We start from the raw sequence: 6,000 nt of genomic DNA, 5'->3' as shown, positions 1-6,000 counted from the left end.
AGGCTTTGGGTGACGTAACCCAGAAGTCTTTATTTTTGATGTTCTACGGAAGCAAAAGCCTGTTATTTGCTGTTTACTTATCTTTTCACAACAGGGGTATAATGAGCTTCGCCTGGCTGGCTGTTTTCCATTCTGCCCTCTGTTGAAGCCCCTACTGTTAGCAACACTGGTATGTGCAAGTTACCATAGGGAGATATTACTGTAGTACTGTGCAATTGTTAATACGCATTGTCTTGTGTTCCTAGGATTGTGCTGTTGTTTTCTACCTTCTGAAGGCCAGGCAAAGCCAACCCTATCCTACCCTCCAGGTAACTAGAGTTCAGTCATAGGGCGGTTCAGATTAGAGAAGTTCAAGAAGCTAGGTTATATAGGTTACAAGACAGATTGTGATTGTTTGCTTCTTGTTCTCATTTCAGCTTCTCCGCCCTCCCGTTCCTGCCCTGCAGTTCCTGTTATCCCTCGCTTGATCCCCACTGTGAGTCTGTTATTGTCAGACCCAGAGGTTATCGAGAGGTGGAACCTTTTTGGCATCGTACCATCCTGAGGACATTGGGACCTGACACTTCCAATTTTTAAAGAGATCTTTCACTCAGGCTCCAATTCTATTACATCCCAGACCAGAAGAACCATTTTTTGTGGAGGCTGATGCCTCAGATGTTGCCATAGGAGGGATTTTATCTCAACGCCATCCGACTACAGGACAGTTGCACCCAGTGGCTTTTTACTCTCGGAAATGAACTCCTCCTGAATGCAACTATTCCATCTCAGATAAAGAATTGTTAGCCGTCAAGGCAGCCTTTCTTGAGTGGAGGCATTATTTACTTGGCGCAGCTCACAAGGTTACTGTATATACAGATCACCGTAATCTGCAATTTTTAAAATCAGCAAGAACGTTAACAGCTCGTCAGCTTCGTTGGTGTTTGTTCTTCGCGGATTATAATTTTGTTATCACATTCAGACCAGGCATCAGTAATGTTAAAGCAGATGCGCTTTCCAGAATCAATTCCAATTCCAGAGATGTCAATCCTAAAGATCAATCGATAATTCCAGAGGAGAAAATTGTTGCAATTTCCATTACAACTGATTTCACTGAAGGGATTCAGAAGGCTTTATCTTCAGAAGAGATGAAAGTGTGGTCCAAAGAAGACTCCGATAGAGAAATTCGAAAGGGCTTGCCTTATCATCAGAATTGTCTATACCTTCCCACAAAGGAATTACAGGAAAAGGCTTTGAAATCTTGCCATGATGGAGTTTTAGCTGGTCACAAGGGAATTCAGAAAACCACAGAGTTGATTGAGAGAAATTTTTGGTGGCCGGAAATGAGATCACAGATACGACAGTATGTTACCACCTGCGAGCGATGCTTGAGAGGCAAATCTGATCGAAGGGCTCCTCTGGGACAGTTAATGCCTTGCCAACCCCCCCTCATCCTTGGCATACTGTGTCCATGGACCTTATTGTGGATCTCCCTGTTAGTCAAGGGTTGAATACTATATTAGTGATGGTGGACACTTTTTCTAAAATGGCCCATTTTGTAGCCTTAAAAGGTATCCCTTCAGCTCCTCAGTTAGCTCAAATATTTACTCAGCATATCGTCAGACTGCATGGCATTCCACAAGTCATAGTCACAGATCGAGGGTCACAATTTGTTTCCCACTTTTGGAAAGCCTTCACCAAAAGATTGGGAATAGATGCTCGTTTCTCAACCAGTTTCCATCCGGAAACTGATGGGCAAACCGAGAGAGTCAATCAAGAGCTAGAACAATATTTACAACTTTATTTAATGAATCAGGAGGAGGGATGGTCAGATTTAGTTTGGTCAGCTGAATTTGCCTACAATAATGCTAAACACTCCTCTACCGGTTTTCCCCCTTTTATTAGAACTATGGTAGACATCCTAGTTTGACTCTAAGTAGGGAGGAGGCACCAGTTCCAGCAGTTGAGGGCTTTGTAGAAAAGATGCAAGAATCCATAAGTCAAGCTAAAGAAAATCTCGAAAAAGCCAAGAAAAGTTATAAGGCACAGGCAGATAAAAAGAGAAGAAAAAATTCTCCCTTCAGAGCAGGAGATAAGGTTTGGCTATCCACCAAACACCTTAGGTTAAAAGAAAACCCCAAGTTTCAACCCAGATTTATCGGACCTTTTAAGGTAGATAAAATGATCAATCCTGTCTCAGTTAAAATACACTTGCCATCATATTTGAAAGTCCACCCGGTCTTTCATGTATCTTTGATAAAGAAAAGTCCACAACACTTAAGAATGCAATCCACACCTAAACCTATAGAAGTAGATTCTGTAGATGAGTTTGAGATACATAAAATTCTAGATTCAAAAATCAGAAAAGGTAAATTGCATTATTTGATCAGTTGGAAGGGTTTTGGCTCTGAAGAGAACTCTTGGGAGCCATTTGACAATGTTCACGCTCCTAGACTTGTGCGAGAATTTCATCAGTCAAATCCAAACAAGCCAAGAATGAAGGGACGCCTTTTGGTGGGGAGTACTGTCATGACCCCACTGCTTAGTCCTACATTCGGAAAGGTCAAGAAACGAAATTGCAAGGACCAGAGGTCATTCAATAAATATCCACACTGGTTGTGTCAAGTGCCTACCTGGAAGATCACTCTGAAATCCATTCTCAGGGTTTTGAGTCTGTCTTCATTTGCTCCCGCTATGCCACTGCGAGAAGACAAAGGTTCTCGCTCTAGTCTTCCGGAGCGCGAGACCAGTAACGTATATTCAGCGCACGCGCGCCCTGGTAACTGCGCACTTCAACAGAAAAGATCGACGGAGAGAGCAGCATTTCCTCAGCGCGCATGAGTTCTAGTGCTCTTCTTCAGAGTTTCAGAGCAGTAGTGTCTAGGAAAGTATTCAGAACTATTTCTTGTGTTTTCACCCGAGTCTTGTGGTAATTTGTTTCTTTCACGAATTCATCTTCAGAGTTCATTAGCCGTCAGAGAACTTTTATCTGTCAAGTTCAAGAGAGGAAGAAGTCGAGGATATGAGAGATGCGTAATCATTTGGAGGAACACCTTCTGTGAAGAGAGGGTTTCCATTCTTCAGAACCAAGTAAGGAATTCCGTTACTAATTGAATGCAGCGCCACCTCAGCATTCTGTGAGGAGTATTGTGACTGATTTATAGGCGCTACGCAATGTAACAAGACTGTCAAGTGACTGTTCAAGGACTCTTGCTTCAAAGAATTGTATGCTCAGAAGCACGTAAGAGACTTGGAGTTCAATTCAAAGACTGCTCTAAGTTCTTGTGAGAATTGAATTTAAAAAGCTCAAAGTCTTCATTTCTTGAAAGCTTGAAAGAACATTATTCTCAATTCATCTTCAGTTCTTGAGCGGGGACTGAAGCTCTTTTCAACTGATCAAAAACCAGCTCAGGCAAACGTTAGAGAGGGGCAAAGTCATTGGTGATTAAGGTAATGAGAGTAATATCTAAAGAATAATACAGTGTCAGAATACACTAGTTTTAGAATAGAATTACATTATTGTCATTGTTACAGGTACTTCCAGAAGAAAAATAACCGAAGAAAGACGAGTTATGGTCTGTACCATCACCAGTGAAGTCTCTCTTGTTTGTCTTCCACTTCCCCTTTCCCTTCTGGTTGAATTCAGGAGACTAGTGTTTCCATCACTGTCTCCTGTGTTTGGTCAGGGGGTGTTGGGGTTTAGCGTCTGTTCCTGGAGAGGTCGCATTTGGTGTTCTGACAGTGAGAGAGACTAACATTTTCAATCAAAGTGTTGCTTTTTTGTGCTATTTTGCATCATGTTTTTATGGCTACAGTGACAGTAGTGCTGCAAATTAGATGAATCAAATTCCCGTCATGCTCACCCTATGAGTGTGAGTAACCTGAAAACTAACATATATATACTGCATTGATGAGTTTGAGCATTAGAGCAGAGGAAGCTCAACATAGAGGTCACTGGCTGAGTGCATTTGTTACTCCCTCACCTTTGGAAAGGTCTGAGACAAGAGCTAGTCACCTTCCTAGCAGAGATCTCCTGAGCAAGGAGAACCAGCAACCAGAAACCCGTGGCTGGCAGCTGCTGCAAAAGAGGTTGTCCTGGGCCAAGTTTCTGATTCCCAGTCAGCTGATGCTGTTCTCCTGGTATTGAAAGTGGCTTGTGGTTGGCTTGGCTGAGTGCAATGGTTGAGATGAGACAATGTCTCATTACCCAATTCAGACTACTCTTCATCTGCTCATATTTTTTCCTAAATTGAATATGCATTACACACTATACTGTAAGTGCTGAGAAAAAATGACTAACAGTGCTTTTCTTCCAGTACTACTTTGTTGTCATCAAACAGAAACACTGAATAGATCTCATATCATAATGATCTCAACAGCATGCTTTCGTAGCTTTTTCCAAGATATATTCTTCACCAAAATTCAGACAATTTTCCACTCACTTCATCAATGCACTGGACATTGATTGTGTATCCATCCTGTAATACACAGCATATATGTCAATTTCAAACACTGTCAATGCAGATATCACTCAAAATACTACAGAACACATGTTTAGTGTGCCTGAAATGTACTGTGTCAATCATAATAAAGTCTTTCTTTCAACCTTTTTTTCTGAGTTGCATCCAAAATAAAAGAAACTTTTTCAGAAAACTGAACATTTGGCAACAATTCAGACAATCGCCCTCCATTTTAGGACATGTTTGCTTATTGACCATGTGCAATAACGCACTATAAACTGAATTTTGTAAGTTTAAAACATCTATTTTTCCCTTTCTACAAAAAATGCTAAATTCTGTTTCAATTGTCTATTAGTATTTCAAACATATTTCCTGGCATTCACTTCTAAATTCTTGACATCAGGGACTATTCAGACAACAGTTTCCACCTCTATTAGGCATGAGACTTAACATGTGTAGTATTTTCTCCAACTTTCAAGATGAGCTCCCCATTATTTATCTCATAAGATTTGGTATAGCCGGTCAGCCACTAACTTCTTTAAAAACTCAGAACTGTACATAAGTACATATCCAGCCAATTATCAAAGTATCCTGCAGAGTGACAAGTCATGGACCAACAACCAGGTCTAAAGAAAGGTAAGCAGTGAGAGCATCAATGGCACAATGCAACTGGATATGGAGGGTATCAGGTTCACAATATATACAGTTTAGAATATGGAGCTAGGATGCAGCAATAACAGGCTTCAAATATCAAAGAGTTGGAAGATTTTATGAGGCAAGTAGAAGTCCTAAATGAGAAAGGATTTGGAATGTCTGTATTTTCATGTTTTACAGCATTTGTAATGCAAATCTCAAAGGAATAGATATTCACCTCAGAGCAGTATCCAAAGCACAACGGAAGAAGAGACCAATGCAGAAAACTGGCAAACGTCCAGGAGGACAGTGACGAATAATAGTCCAAAAGAGAATTAAGAAGTTCTCCGTGAATAGCAGCGAAAGGAGGAATTTTACAAGCAGGTCAAAAAAATATAGTCATGGAGGGGCAGGAAAAGCTCTAACTAATGGAGATTTGGTGGCATTAGGAATGTTGAATATACACATAAGCAAAGTTAAATCTTTAGTTGCATTAATTGGAGCTGGAATGAAATAAAAATGAATGACAGCAGGTGGTGATTCTCCTGAGTCTGACGATGTGCGATTAATTGAGAATAGAATCTCTATACCAGGGCAGCATTTCTACTGAGTCTTAATTTGTCGGTGGAGATGGAAAGGCACCGTAATTAGAGAAGAAGAAGTAATGGGAAGCTAAACAGATCTTTGAATGAACCTATTTTTAAGGCTTCTAGGACAGAGCTGAAGTGTACTTTAATTGAAAGGTCAATGCTCATGCATGTGGAATTCTTTTGACAGTTTACAGTGCTGTGGAGGGCAGTTAAATGGCCATCTGCCTACTTGTCAACTTCTGAGTCTTCCGTGATTTAGCCTGAGCAGAAGACATTGCTGCACTGATGCCCCACTCCCGCTCTAGTCTATAAAAGCACTGTGGTCATGACCCCCTAAAGAA

The 6,000-nt window shown here is 40.9% G+C and overlaps 1 non-coding gene across 1 annotated transcript; it reads left to right on the top strand.

The window, feature by feature from the left end:
- The first annotated feature begins 3,903 nt into the window (after positions 1–3,903).
- On the top strand, positions 3,904–4,209 carry LOC147703481 (Nuclear RNase P). Its single transcript, XR_015298578.1, has one exon.
- Positions 4,210–6,000: the final 1,791 nt, after the last annotated feature.

Source organism: Lissotriton vulgaris, chromosome 7, assembly GCF_964263255.1.
Source record: "Lissotriton vulgaris chromosome 7, aLisVul1.2, whole genome shotgun sequence".
Classification (NCBI taxonomy): Eukaryota; Metazoa; Chordata; class Amphibia; order Caudata; family Salamandridae; genus Lissotriton; species Lissotriton vulgaris.
The sequence above is the reverse complement of the archived record's forward strand: the minus strand, read 5'-3'. Positions and strand labels throughout refer to the sequence as shown.